This window comes from Physeter macrocephalus, chromosome 19 (genome assembly GCF_002837175.3).
Source record: "Physeter macrocephalus isolate SW-GA chromosome 19, ASM283717v5, whole genome shotgun sequence".
NCBI lineage: Eukaryota > Metazoa > Chordata > Mammalia > Artiodactyla > Physeteridae > Physeter > Physeter macrocephalus.
The window spans coordinates 1,973,396-1,988,455 of record NC_041232.1 but is presented as its reverse complement, the minus strand read 5'-3'; the positions used below and the strand labels follow the sequence as shown (position 1 = coordinate 1,988,455).

At 50.1% G+C, this 15,060-nt stretch overlaps 1 long non-coding RNA gene across 1 annotated transcript; it reads left to right on the top strand.

Annotated features, from left to right (window-relative positions):
• Positions 1-2,996: 2,996 nt before the first annotated feature.
• LOC114484388 (uncharacterized) lies at positions 2,997-14,180 on the top strand. The gene is made up of 2 exons (XR_003677233.2): positions 2,997-4,124; positions 10,717-14,180. It is a non-coding gene; the product is annotated as an uncharacterized lncRNA (long non-coding RNA).
• The last annotated feature ends 880 nt before the right edge of the window (positions 14,181-15,060 follow it).

Below are 15,060 nucleotides of genomic sequence, written 5' to 3'. Positions count from 1 at the left end.
GGGGGGTGGGGCGGAAAAAAGCTGTTAGAATTTTGATAGAAATTGTGTTGCATTTGTAGATCACTTTGGGTAGTGTTGACACCTTGAAAATATTGTCTTCCTATCCATGAACACTGGATGTCTTTCCATTTATTTAAGTCTTCTTTAATTTCTTTTAGCAGTGTTTTGTGATTTTTGGTGTACAAGTCTATCACCTTGGTTAAATTTATTCCATTACTTTATTCTTTTAGATGCTATTGTAAATGGAATTGCATTCTTTTTTTTTTTTTTTTTTTTTTTTTTTTTTTTGGCTGCACCACGCAGCTTGCAGGATCTCAGTTCCCCAACGGAGATTGAACCTGGCACAACAGTGAAAATGCCAAGTCCTAACCACTGGACCACCAGGGAGTTCCCTGGAATTACATTCTTATTTGCTCACTGCTGGTGTATAGAAACACAACTGATACTGTGTGTTCATCTTGTACCCTGCAAATTGGCTGAGTTTTATTAGCTCTAATAGCTTTCTTCTGGAATCTTTCTATATATAGGATCAGGTCATCTGTGAGTGGAGATGGTTTTACTTCTTCCTTTCCATAGCCCACCTTCTCTTGCACCATGGCATACCTTTAACCCCTGACTCATCCTAAAATAAAACCCCTGTGTTTTCATAAGAAGTGTTAACCAGTAAGTAGCCCTCTTGAACCAAGTTACCGCCCTGAAGGATAATGGCAATTTTAAAGAGACTGGGTCTTCAATATTAAAAACCAGTCAATAGGGCTTCCCTCATGACGCAGTGGTTAAGAATCCACCTGCCAATGCAGGGGACACGTGTTTGAGCCCTGGTCCGGGAAGATCCCACATGCCACGGAGCAACGAAGCCTGCATGCCACAACTACTGAGCCTGCACTCTAGAGCCCACGAGCCACAACTGCTGAAGCCCGTGCTCCACAACAAGAGAAGCCACTGCAATGAGAAGGCCGTGCACCACAACGAAGAGTAGCCCTCGCTCACCGCAACTAGGGAAAGCCCATGCGCAGCAACCAAGACCCAACGCAACCAAAAATAAATAAATAAATTCATTAAAAAAAAAAAAAAGCACCAGTCAGTAGCATCCGGTTGTAGGTGAGGGTACGTGAGGCCACTTGATGGCTGCTCAGGGCACATGGACACGGAGGGTTTGATTCAGGTGCAGGTGCCCAGAGCACACGGGGCGGTGTTAGAGCAGGCAGAGGGCCCAGGCAGCTCCACGAGGGCAGGCAGGCTGTCTGCTTCTTTCTGTCTGTGTCCTTCCAGGCCTGGCACATGGATGTTCAGCATGCGTTAAATGAGTGAACGAATGAAAGCCACAGATGGCAGGATGAAAGCTGCCTGGTGATTGTAGCACGTGGGTTTTTTGCTTTGTTTTATACCTTTCTTGGGTTATGGACCCCTTTGAGAATCTGGTGAAAGCTGTGGACTCTTTCTCCAGAAAAACAATATATGTTAATGTATTTACATATAGTTCTGCGTATACTTTGAGGATCTTTAATATCTGAGACCCATTCCTGTCACCGAAGTTAGGACTTCTGACTCCAGTGTGTAACCCATTGCGCTCCTGATCTTGTTTTTATGGAGCCTTACTGGGGAAGCAGAAAGCTGCTGTGGCAGCCAGTGCCGGGGCCTCCAGTGTTAGGACTGCTCTTTGAATCAGGTGCCAGAAGACAGGCGGCAGAGTAATTTCCAGAGCTCCTGTTCACACTCGGGACAGGTAGGGCTCCAGGAGACCATGGCCACATCAGGAAGTATTCTCTTGGCATCTCCCTCTTCTACCCCTCGTGTCAGCCTCACACAGAACGGAGCCTGCAAGTGTGTGCTCCTACCCCTCGTGTCAGCCTCACACAGAACGGAGCCTGCAAGTGTGTGCTCCATCTTAGAGTTGAAGCAAACCCTCCCCAGTGCGCTGGCAGTTCTTATCATGAGGAGGACTGTCACAGGGTGACAGTAAAGGACATAAGGACGTAAGGAATGTCTTCTCGATCTGTTGTTTGGGTTGGCCACACCTTCCAGGCTCACAGTGGTCCTTGAGCTGAGTTGGTACCCAACCACTTCAAGATTTATCTGCCTTCCAAAGTGAGTGCTGCTTTGGGCTCAGCCCTTCTACCATGAAGCCCAAGGAAGGGCACCGGACCAGCACTGAGAGCTCCCAACCGTGCTGGGCCCTGGACCCAAGGGGCTGTGTGGTCAAGCCGTGGAAGAAGTCAGTCCACAGCCAGGCCCATCCCATGTGTGGTGTTCTGGGGCTTGGACCCGTGGAAGGGGGCCTTCAACTGAGGTAGAAAACAGCACGAGGAGTGATGGGCTGTGTTTTGACATGTGAGGTCTCCTGCAAGGCCAGAGTGTGGCATTAATGTTCAGGTGGCCATCAGAAGTCTCCCAGGCCTTCTACACTCCTGGGCTGCACCCAGCCGGGCTCTGCTACTCAGGGTCCTTCAGGCGAAGCCCTCGTCCTCGCCCCTGTGCTCTGCAACGTGGACTCAATACTGCTTTTCTGCCACTCGCTTTTTGTGCTGTTTTTATCTAACAGACATTTGCTGAGTGTCTGCCACGTCTAGACAGTGGGTTATTTATTGTCTGTCTCATAGTGAAGAGGGTAGGAACTGCAATCGATGTGCAGCACATCTGACTGAACTGATAAGGCAAAATTAGCAGAAGGTATCCTGTGAAGACCGTCAGAGTCAGGAGTGAATTGGCAGGGGTGTGGGTGGGATGTTCTAGCACCTTCCTCTGCATCCTCCCGTGGTCTTCCTCTTTGCTTGGGACCCTTCACAGTGACGTATCAGACTTCGAGTCTTCAGGCCTTCCCCTCATCTCTCTCTAACAGGCATCCTTCCCATCCCCCGTCAGTTTTGAGAGGATCCTTGTTACCGGCAGGGTTGAAAACCCACTTTAGTACAGTGCTTCTCCATGCTGGTTCCAGTTCTCCCCGGAACCAGCCAGAGGACAGTGACAGCTGGTTGGGGGCATGATTGTGGGGTGGAGACTGGTCTACTCAGGAATCTCTACGCCAATAGCAGCTACTGTTTACTTTGCTGGGTGTTGTGGTTAACACTTCCATTTAGTACTTCCTTTAATTATTGCAAGAACCTTCCGAAGTCAAAAGGAAACGGAGACTTGGACAACTTGAACAGTTTGTCACAGTAATGTAGCCCTAAAAGTGGCAGAACCAGGACATTGGTCCAGCTGTGCCCCACTCCAAAGGTCATAGCGTGAGTCACTGCATGGTGCCACCCTAAACCTGCTTTAAGCAGAGACCACTTACCTCCCACTGTTGTAGATCTTAGATCTCAATTTCAGGTGTGTCCTGAGTACACTGTACAGAATCCAGCCCATCTCTAGTGGCGGCCGCCCAGAGCCCTTCCTCCTCTCAGTGGCGACGTGTGCAGCTTTATAAGGCCGTTTATGGGAGCTAGGATTGTCTTTAAGGTGTGTTTGACTTTGGTCAGGGTTGCTTATGTTCCTTCAGTTGTGGAAGCTGAGCAGAGATCCAAGGTATCTTAGGACCAGCTTGGCAGTGCTGGGCAGTAGCCTGGAACATGGTTTTTAACATCTTACGCTGCACAGTCATGTAGTCGCACTTCCAGTACATCACGTCCCTGCATCTGTCATACAGCCCATCTCTGGGGAAGACCTTGGCAGGTTTGAGAAACTGAAAGGAAGCCACTGTGATTGGGGTGAGGGTCAGAGATAGGAAGAGTCAGGGACCAGAGGAGGCAGAGCCTTGGAGACAGGAGTTTGGATGTTGCTCTTGTGCAAATAAATGGTGTTGGGGGTTCAAAGGCAGAGCAGTGAACTAATTATGTTTTCAAAAGGTCTGTCTTCTACTGTCCTCAGGCCCTTGTGCCTGTCACTTCTGTCCTCAGAACCTTGCTGCTTACTCGGCCATCTGTCTCTAGCACGTGCGGACAGCAGCCTGTCGTTTTTTCTCTTTTCCTTGATTCTGCAGACTTCCCTGGAAAGTTTACAAGAGCCCTGCGACATGGAATGCGAAACCAGCCTCCTCCCTCTGAGAGTGCTGTGTGGGGGTGGGAGATGAGGAGGAGCAGAATGGAGCCCCCATGGGGCAGAGGGGCAGCGGAGCAAGAGGGAGGTGAAGTCTCCTGCTTCAGGTGCCTCAGGGCGTCAGCGGGAGGGGACTGGCCCGGGGCCATTGACCTGGGCCCCAGGAGTTCCTTGGTGGTAGGTGGGGGCCAGGCTGGGGGAGAGGAGGGGTTGGGAGCTGGGCTGAATGGCGAGGGTGGCAGGGGATGGAAGGTGGCTGGGCTGGTAGAGCCAGGCAGTTGGGGGGAGCACCTGGAGGAGGGGGCATTAGCAAGAGGTCTCAGCGTGTTCCTGGCCCCCGGACTGGAGGAATAAGCTCAACCAGGATGTGGGAGAGGGCTGCTGGGGCCAGGTTTTCAGGAAGGTGAGATTTTTTTCTTGCACATTTATCAAACATCAGCTAAGGCAGGCTAAGATTACAAACTTGAGGCAAAATATATGCACTGTGAGCATCCAGAGTCCAGGTGAAGATAGAAAAGCATAGATAAAAGACAGAATTCCCAAAGTATTTTTTGTAAGGTGTCGAATGAGTGGATCAAACAAAAACTTCAGTCTTGGGGAGAAGCCGTTGATCCTGACATCTGCCAACAGCACCCATCAGCCAAAACTGCATTATATTTGTTTCTTTTTAGTCTCAGCTATTCTGGCCTTAGTCTTTTTTTCTTAAAACATCATTGTCACAGTCTAATCTGGCTCTGAGTGCAGGCTTACCTACAGACTGCCCAGAGACCCTCAGGCCATCATCCCTTTGCACCACAGCGTCCACCTGGGCGTTAGCTCACCTGGTCCCTCTCCCCTTTGCTCACCGCATCTTCTTTACAGGCACACAAGCACACACCCTCTTATTTGTCCTTGCCGTTTCTTTCTTGCTTGTTTTGGAAATTTTTAAAATTAATTAATTTAGTTTTGGCTGCATCGGGTCTTCGTTGCTGCGCGTGGGCTTTCTCTAGTTGTGGCGAGAGGGGGCTACTCTTCATTGCGGTGCGTGGGCTTCTCATTGCAGTGGCTTCTCTTGTTGCGGAGCACAGGCTCTAGACGCACAGCTTCAGTAGTTGTGGCATGCGTGCTCAGCAGTTGCGGCTCGCGGGCTGTAGAGTGCAGGTTCAGTAGTTGTGGCACACGGGCTTAGTTGCTCTGCAGCATGTGGGATCTTCCCGGACCAGGACTGGAACCCATGTCACCTGCATTGGCAGGCGGATTCTTAACCACTGTGCCACCAGGGAAGTCTCATGTCCTTGTCTTTTCTTATACTTATTTCAGTACATTGATTATATTGTATTTTCCGTAAGTCATTTTGTAATGGTGTCAGTAGTTTTATATCCATGAATTTTCATTTCTTTGCTATTTCATTATTTTAAAAATAAAGACAGGCAATCATTTTCTTAGCTGAAAAGGAAATAAGGAAAGAACATGCTCTCATATGTTGGAGAGAGAGAGTGCCAGTGAGGCTCCCCACATCGGTGGCCTTGTGCTCCAGGCACGAGACAGCTGGTTCCTGCAGTGAAGACTTGAGGAGGCCAAGGGTCTGGGGGAGATAGGGGTGGGGGTGGCTGCAGGACCTGGGTTTGTAGTATCCCAGCAGCTCCTGCCTGCAGAGGATTCTCTCTGCTCACCTAGGCCCCATCTTAATTTTTGTGTTAGTAAATGAGTTTCATCTCATGTCTTAAGTTTGTGCTTAAATATTTTTTTTAATGGAATAAGACAGATTGGACACAAGTCATGACTGCAGATCCCCATTGACTTCAGCTCCCCTTGATCTTCAGCTTTGTGATTTCTTCACAGTCTCCACTGCAACTCAAGGTTCCATCTGCAGTAGAGCTTTCCTTGGATCTGATCTGGCAAATGTCTTCACTAGAGATAGCAATGTGGTCATAATCAGAGTTTTCCTCTTTTATGACTTCTGTATGGTAGGAAAAGAATATACAAATTATAAAGCTAATTATTTGGCACACTTCAAAGAATATGAATTTATTCTTAATTATCAGAAATGTTGTGGGCATATACCCTGAGAAAACCATAATTCAGAAAGAGTCATGTACCAAAATGTTCATTGCAGCTCTCATAAAAGAAATGAAACTCAATTATTTGTAATGAATTGGTTAGACCTGGAGTCTGTCATACAGAGTGAAGTTAGTCAGAAGGAGAAAACGAAACACCATATCCTACCACATATATATGGAATCTAAGAAAAAAAATGTCATGAAGAGACTAGCGGTAGGACGGTAATAAAAAACAGATCTACTAGAGCATGGACTTGAGGATATGGGGAGGGGAAAGCGTAAGCTGTGACGAAGTGATAGAGTGGCATCGACATATATTCACTACCAAATATAAAATAGATAGCTTGTGGAAAGTAGCCGCATAGCACAGGGAGATCAGCTCGGTGCTTTGTGACCACCTAGAGGGGTGGGATAGGGAGGGTGGGAGGGAGGGAGATGCAAGAGGGAAGAGATATGGGAACATATGTATATGTATGACTGATCCACTTTGTTATAAAGCAGAAACTAACACACCATTGTAAAGCAATTATACTCCAGTAAAGATGTTAAAAAAAAAAAGTTGGCGTGATATCCTAGTTATGAATAAGAAAGACATTTCTCTTTCTGCCACCTATGAATAAAAACATTGTTACTTGGAGAAAGGGAGCAATACTTGAACTCTAAGCACTAGTCTTAAAACAATCTGTATGGGCTTCCCTGGTGGCGCAGTGGTTGCGCGTCCGCCTGCCGATGCAGGGGAACCGGGTCCGCGCCCCGGTCTGGGAGGATCCCACATGCCGCGGAGCGGCTGGGCCCGTGAGCCATGGCCACTAAGCCTGTGTGTCCGGAGCCTGTGCTCCGCAACGGGAGAGGCCACAGCAGAGGGAGGCCCGCATACCACAAAAAAAAAAAAAAAAATCTGTATTTTAGAAGTCTACTAAAGACATTTTAAAACTTAACTCTTATTTTAAATTAGTTTATTCTTTCCCCAAAATTTTTATTTCCTTTTAAGGCAAAACAAGAGAAAACATGTCTTTTCAGTTGTAATTATTTTTCCACTGAAGTATTTTACAATTTAATTTTTTTTTTTTTTTTTTTTTTTTTTTTTTTTTTTTTTTTTTTTTTTGTGGTATGCGGGCCTCCCTCTGCCGTGGCCTCTCCCGTTGCGGAGCACAGGCTCCGGACGCGCAGGCCCAGCGGCCATGGCTCACGGGCCCAGCCGCTCCGCGGCACGTGGGATCCTCCCAGACCGGGGCGCGAACCCGGTTCCCCTGCATCGGCAGGCGGACGCGCAACCGCTGCGCCACCAGGGAAGCCCTACAATTTAATTTTTAATACAAGTCTTAAAATAGAATTACCAGTTGTTAACCTTCAAATTTTAATTGTTCCACCAGCTTAGGTGTTAAAGTTGAGTGGTGACATAAGTTTGAAAATAAATATAATAATTTAATTTATAAATACGTGTAGTTAGCTTTTTACACCTTGTTTTTCTCATATACATATCTAGTACTTGGTTACAAAAATCTGAATACTGTAGTGCATTTATTTTTGTCTTGCAGCTTGTCATTATGTAAAATCTAATTCTTAATTACTGGACTAACTCTACAACCCGTCTTACAGTAAAGTTGAATTTGTAGTTTTCCTAAATAAGAGGAGTTTGAGTCAGAATTCAGACTGGGAACTTAGGGACCCTCCCCCCATTTTTTTAAATTTAAACTGAATTTATACTGTGTTCTAACCAGGGAGCCTCAGGGGATAACACTTTTCTGTTGTCATTTTGGCAAGTACTCCTGAGTAAGCCGGTTTCCACAAGGCAAGAGGTTCCATTTGGTAATAGCGCTGTTGTCCATGTAAGTGTTGTGACTGCAGTAGGTTTGGGGAATTAAGCAGTTGGTGTGCTGGTTCGAGCATCCCGGTGAGCAAGTGGGGTGATGAAGTCAGAAGTGCAGGGTGTGGGGGAGACCTCAGGGCAGGGATGCGACGTTAGGGCAGAGAGTGGCTGGGGAGCCAAGGGGTCCTCGTGCAGCTGGGCTGTGCTGCCCTGGCCCCCCTGCTCCAGCCTACCTTACAGGAGGGTGGAGTGTGTGGAGGATCAAGGGTGAGCCCTGAAGCAAGAACCCTCTGAAAAGGCGGCCACACAGCCAAGTTGCTGACTTGCAGCGTCTGCTGAATCGAACTCTGGCCCCCAGAGCAGCTGCTGGCGGTGCGTTTCCTTCTCCGTCCCCAGCTCTTCCCCAGCCTGAGCCTTCGATTTCATGCACAAGTCAGGATGAAATCACCACCTGGACAGACTGGGTGGGCACGAGCACAGTGTTCAGTCCTCTGTTTCGCACCGGCGTCACCTAATAAGCACCACGTCTCCCACCCCCGTGAGCCGAGTGATGTCCTGGTGCTTCCATACAAATGGCTCGTCTCTTGTGGACCAGGAGCCATCTTAGAGCCTGGAGTTTGGTTTTAAGAGTGCAGTAGCCGGCCCTGTAACGTGAATGCCTGGGAGCCAGGAAGGGCAGGTGTGGTTCTGCCTGGGGCCCCGGGCACCTCCGGGGCCCTTGGTCACTCTGGGCCAGCAGTCAGGTCTCTAGGCCAGCAGCTTTAGCAGAAGATGCCTTTTCCCAAATGAAATACTGCATGGAACCCCATAGATGTCAGGTTAAAAGTTTTTTAATATAAAGGTGTTTTGTAAATTGAGATTTACAAGAATTAAGGCAGTTGCGGGGGTGGTCGACTTTTACAGTGGGCGGAAAACATTGGAAATAACGTGAATGGTAGATACCATCTTGTGTTAACCCCCCTCAACCAGCTCACTTCTGAGTGTACTTTGTTGCGCACGGTGAGAGGTGTGTTTTGCCCTTTACCTTGCTATTCTCGGGGGCCTTCCATCAGACACGTGGGACAGAAGCTTCGTTCCAAGGAAAGCACGTGAGCAGCAGCCAGCAGGGCAGCACGGAGTAATGGGGCAGGGATGCGCTTGACAGCTTCTGATTATAACTTTTTTTTTTTTTTGCGGTATGCGGGCCTCTCAACTGTTGTGGCCTCTCCCATTGCGGAGCACAGTCTCCGGACGCGCAGGCTCAGCGGCCATGGCTCACGGGCTTAGCCGCTCCGTGGCATGTGGGATTTTCCCGGACCGGGGCACGAACCCGTGTCCCCTGCATCGGCAGGTGGACTCTCAACCACTGCGCCACCAGGGAAGCCCTGATTATAACTTTTATAAAATACACGTTTACAAGATTGAAGTCCCAATCTGACATCTGTTGGAGTTTAAAGCACCTCCTCAGAGCTCAGGGTCTGCAGACAATTTGAAAACCACACCCAAGTCAAAATTGCTGCCTCCCCTTGATGAGCAAAGCAGCCCCTGGCTGGTGCCTGTCCTCTGGCCGTAGGTAGGATTCCTACCACCCTGAAGCTGAAGGTTGGTCTGAAAAGGTTCTCTGAGCTGGGCTTCCTTCCCCTGAGACTGGCCCACTGGGACACGCTGCTGCAGGGGAGGCAGCGTACAGGGTGTTCTTGGCGGCAGCAGCTCCTTCCCGTGAAATAGGGTGGAGATGGCTTTGTTTCTTTTTTTTTTTTTTTTTTGCGGTACGCAGGCCTCTCACCACTGTGGTCTCTCCTGTTGCAGAGCACAGGCTCAGCAGCCATGGCTCATGGGCCCAGCCGCTCCGCGGCATGTGGGATCCTCCCAGACCGGGGCACGAACCTGCGTCCCCTGAATTGGCAGGCAGTCTCCCAACCACTGCGCCACCAGGGAAGCCCATGGCTTTGTTTCTTTTAATGCACTTTTTGCGTGAGTTGAACTGTTCTCAGAGTCAGGTGTTCATTCTGTGCTGTTGGAGTTAGTAGCCAACCTGAGGGGAAAAGGCTGCCTCAGAGCACATTCTCACGGCTCAGCAGAAGCACCCTGGGCTTGTTGGTAGCACCTCGTGTCTTTGGCACGGCCTGGTTTTATTTATTTTATTTTTGTCTGCATTGGGTCTTGGTTGCTGCGCGCAGGCTTTCTCTAGTTGCGGTGAGCAGGGGCTACTTTTCACTGTGGTGCACGGGCTTCTGGTTGTGGTGGCTTCTCTTGTTGCAGAGCACGGGCTTTAGGCACACAGGCTTCAGTAGTTGCAGTGTGCGGGCTCAATAGTTGTGGCTCGTGGGCTACAGAGCTCAGGCTCAGTAGTTGTGGCACATGGGCTTAGTTGCTCCATGGCATGTGGGATCTTCCTGGACCAGGGCTGGAACCCATGTCCCCTGCATTGGCAGGCAGGTTCTTCTTTTTTTTTTTTTTTTTTTAATAAATTTATTTATTTTTGGCTGCATTGGGTCTTCCTTGGGGTGTGCGGACTTCTTATCACGGTGGCTTTTCTTGTTGTGGAGCATGGGCTCTAGGCACGTGGGCTTCAGTAGTTGTGGCTCGTGGGCTCTAGAGCACAGGCTCAGTAGTTGTGGTGCACAGGTTAGTTGCTCTGCAGCGTGTGGGATCTTCCTTGACCAGGGCTCCAACCTGTGTCCCCTGCATTGGCAGGTGGATTCTTAACCACTGCAACACCAGGGAAGCCCACAGCCTGATTTTAGGTCTAAGCACTGAGAAAAATGAGAGTCCTAAGGACAAAATGTGTCTGTTCCTTTCAGTGGAATAGCATGTGTGATTTAGTTTTCAGAGAAAACTCTGACTTCGTCTTCTTTCTCCCCCTTACAGGTGGGTGACATCGTGAAAGTCACAAGGATGAACATAAACGGCCAGTGGGAAGGCGAGGTGAACGGGCGCAAAGGGCTCTTCCCCTTTACGCACGTCAAAATCATCGACCCTCAGAACCCGGATGAAAACGAGTGATGCTGCTGCCCTGTGCCTGCTGCTTCATCGTCCTGCCCCACACGCCTCCTTCAGGCGGGGAAGCGTCCTCTCGGGCAGGTCACACGCGCTGCCAACGTCCAGCTTCTGCAGCGGGCAGCCTCCCACACATTGGAATGCTCACAGTGGCTGCCCCGGCATTTGTATCATAGTCGTGTTGTCAAAGAGTAGCTGATTTTAGAGTTCTTTGGATCATAAACTGGAAACACTGGTGGAGGCACACAGGTGAGAGGAGGTGCCGAGGACAGGGCTCCCTTCCGGCCAGCGCCCCGCCTGTCCCTGGGCTGACCCAGGGTTCCAGGGGAGCTCGGGCCCACAGCGAGGCCTTGCCGCTGGGAGCCATGGGTGGTGCCGTCGCTGGCGTGGTTTTCCGTGAAGAGCAGAGGAAGTGGACCCTTCAGGAGAGGGAATTCTGCCCTAAACTCCCCACGTCAGGCTTTTCTTTTCTTTTTTTTTTTTTTTCCCTCTTGTTGTTTGGTTTGGTTTTAGAAGACTTAATTAATTAGACTGGTGTGTTCTGAACAGGTTTTTAAGTAGCAGGTTAGCTTTTGTGATGAAACGAGGGGTGGCACATGCCTCTGAAGCCGCTGTCACCGCAGGAACACAAGAAGAAGAGCCCTGAGGCAGAGGCCTGTACTGTCTTGGTTGCCAGTGGTACCTTGTGTTGCCAGATAGCAAACAACCACCACCACCCAGCAGTTGTGGGCTTCCCAGCTGCGTGCACAGCCTCTTGGACGACGACGTCCCCACAGGCATCAGAGCCAGGGGCCGGGGGGTGGTGTGATTCACCTTGTTTGCTGGCTTCCTGTCCAGGCTTTCAGTGAATGCACCCCTTGAAAGTATAGGACCCAAGTTTCCTTAAAAAGTCGTTGAATTCACTAAGGAATCGTTAAATTCCACTCACTGAGGCCCAGTTCTCCCTGCCCCAGCAAGCTCCCCAGGCTGCCCAAGAGAGATGGTGCTGCTAATGCTGGTTCCATGGTTCTGGTGTCCACACTGCTCTCCAGCAAGAAATTGTAGGCTCTGGGCCTTGGTTGATGCATTTGATGTCTAATGAAATGCATCATTAACCATTACTGATTTGATGTTAAGGTTTCCCTGTTGGCTGAAAGAGGCCTGTTCATACGAGTCAGCTGGTACCAGTGTGTGACCGATCCCACGTCTATAGCACACAGCCGACTAGAATTCTGGAACCTTTGTGCAGTTCGGTGTGCCTGCCCTTCTGGACCCTGCTGAAGACAGGCCTCAGCTGAGAATGAGTCCAGCAGCCCTGGGGGTGTGGCCTCAGCCTGATAAGTAACTGTCCTCCCTGAGCATCTGCTGTAGCCTCGGCCCTGGCTCCCAGGGGTCTTGAGTTTTGAGGTTTTGAGCAGTTATTCTGGTCAGAACCAGCAAGGCCACCATGTTTCAATTTCTCTTTAATCAAATGTTCCATCAGGTAGGTAACCATCATATTAAAGACTCTTGAGGGTGCTCACATAGCCCTGTCTCTCTGTGGTTTTCCTGGAAAAGGCTTCTTTGTGGGCTCTCCCTGATCAGTGAGCTGTGGCCACCTCTTGCTCCCAAGGTGCCCGTGTTGCAGTCACCTCTTGTTCTGGGTCCAGGCCCAGCCTAGCCCCATGCATGGCAAGTGGCATGTGTGTGGCTGGGCCCCTGCCCTCTACCTGGGGATGATGCCTTCCCTGTGGCCTGTAACCCAGTACCTGAGGGGGTCTCACAGAAGGCGGTGACGTGTGCCTTGTCCAAAGAGAGCACACACCCTAAGGCCTTGTTAAACCACCTTTAGCCGAGAGGCTGGGCACCTTTGGATGGCAGTAGTTGGCTCAAGTACAAGAAGTCTATGGCCTTTTGGAAAGCAAGGTTTTCTTCCAGCCATGTCTGCTGACCAGTAAACAGCGTGACCCACCTAATGGGGATCACTTCCGAATCAGAACACCCTGCAAACCTAGGTTTACTTCAGAAGGCGTCTGTTCAGTCCGTCAGCCCAGGTGCATGTCTCCAGGGCTGCCCCAGAGATTCGGAGACCCAAATAAGGTGAGCCTTGAGCTCTGAACTGGAGATGTGTGCCGAAAGTAGTACCTTTTTGACTTAGAACCTTATTAGTTTTTTAATCAGCCAGGGTAATTCTACTTTTTCACACTAAATATACAAGAAACAGCCCAGTACCTTGGCTTTGGGCCTGGGCTCCCCAGGGGTCTGTGAAGACTGCTTCAGAAAGCGACTCAAATCTTCCAGAGGCATGGGCTTCCCTCCTGGGCAGGCTTCCTCTTAGGACTGTCCATTATTGCTACTTGCTCTGCTCTGTGTGTCACTTATGAAAATGTGTGGATGTTAAAGTAGCTCACTGGGGAAGAGAACAAATTATGTGCTAAAGGAATTGACAATTTGATTAAAAATATACTTATCCTGGAAAGGGAGTTGTCCCTGTCACCTCTGCCCGGTGTTGCTGCCCAGGGACACAGCTAATGAAGAGGAGGACATGTGGATGGACTGCCCTTCGACGACTTTGTCACCCAGATAGGACCCCTTCTGTGCTCACGGTCAGGAACCTGAGGAGAGAGGGCCAGCTGCTCCCTCCTGAGCCTGAGCATCTGGCCTGTGCTGACTCCCTTCTCCAGCTGTTTACACACAAGGCGGGCCGGGACCGGCGGCCACTGCTCTTGTAAAGTTTGCTCAGAGGAATATGAACATTTTATTTTTGAAAAGGGATGGTGTTTTTGTGCCAGGTGTTTATAATTTAATCCTTTAATAATATGTTCATTAACCTCTTAAAATGAGTGAGTCCTGATTGTTTTCACACCGAACCCGAGACACCACCAAGCTCGCCCTCAGCCTCCACCCTCTGGGACCGGAGGCCTGTGTCCCTGTGGCTGCAGCCAGTGGCCCCGAGCTGGGCGTGTGCTCTCATGGAGTGGAAGGACAGTCCTCTGAGACAGGGTCGTGGTCTCTGTGGGAGGAACAGTGGCCTTGCTTCTTGACGGTCTTCACTGTGTGTTTTTAAATGACCACAACACAACACAAAACTCTTTTGACCTGTAACTTAAAGATCATAAACTTCAGGCAATAATATTTTATGTGTAAGCTTTTAAAATTATTTTTGGGGATCATAGCTTGTTTTATTTTGTGCTATAAAATTAACAGTATTAAATGACTTATATTCTTAGAATACATGGAGTGTCTTTTCTTAACAGATCAGTGCCTTTTTATTTTTGTATTCCATTTTACGTTACTGGTCCCGGCATCAGACCCTTGTTTCCATGGCCTGTTTGTACATTGTCTCAATAAAACTTGCATCAGCCGGCGGTGGCAGCAGCTTTCGTGTTTTGGTGTCTCCTCAGTGCTGCCTTGGAGGCCCTCGCGCCCCCCCCCCAGCCCCCCCAGCAGTTAAGCATCTGCTGGGACACCTGTGAAGCAGTGGCCACCTGGTGCTTCTGCGAGTTGCCCTGCCCAGCCCTGCTGCTGTGGACTGAGTGGAGGGGAGGGGCTTGGCACCGGCACCGCTCACACCCTGTCCTCCCAGGGGCGGGGTGGCAGTTCCAGGCCCGGCATCCTCCAGGTAACTTGGGTGTCCTCCCTCTAATGGGCGCCTTGTCTGAAGCCTAAGTTTCGGAGCAGCCTCGTCCCTGGTCAGGGCATGAGACCCACCTGCCTTTCTTAAATCCTCTGCTCCTGTCTGTGGCCCTCCTGACAGGCTTCGGGACCTTCAGCTGGAAGTATGGGGGGGCCCGCTGATTTCCCTGCTGCCCCCTAGCCAGAGCTGTTCCTGCACCTATTTGTGTGCGGAGAGAGGTCCAAGTGTCGTGGTAAAACCTCCAGGAAGGTGCAACCTGGATCATCTCGAGCTGTGTTGCTAGAAAGCTTGGGAGATTCCAAACGGTCCACTCGTCCTGGAAGAAGGAAGGCCTCAGAGACGCCTTTGAAGAGTACTTTCTGCTTGGAAAGTTAAATTTTGCTCAGCAGCGCTGGGCTGGATTCCTCCGTGGTGGGAACCCCTGGGAAGTGAAGCTGCCTCCCCACTGGGTGAGTGTCAGGGCTCAGGTCTTGACACCCCACAGCGTCTTTGCATCCTGGCCTGGAGTGACCCACCTTTCAAGGCCTGGCCCTGCTCATGGCTCCCCGGCAGGAGGTTGAGGCCTGTGTCCAACGGGGAGCTGCAGAGATTGGGGGGCTTCCCCTGCCCACGCCTGCTGC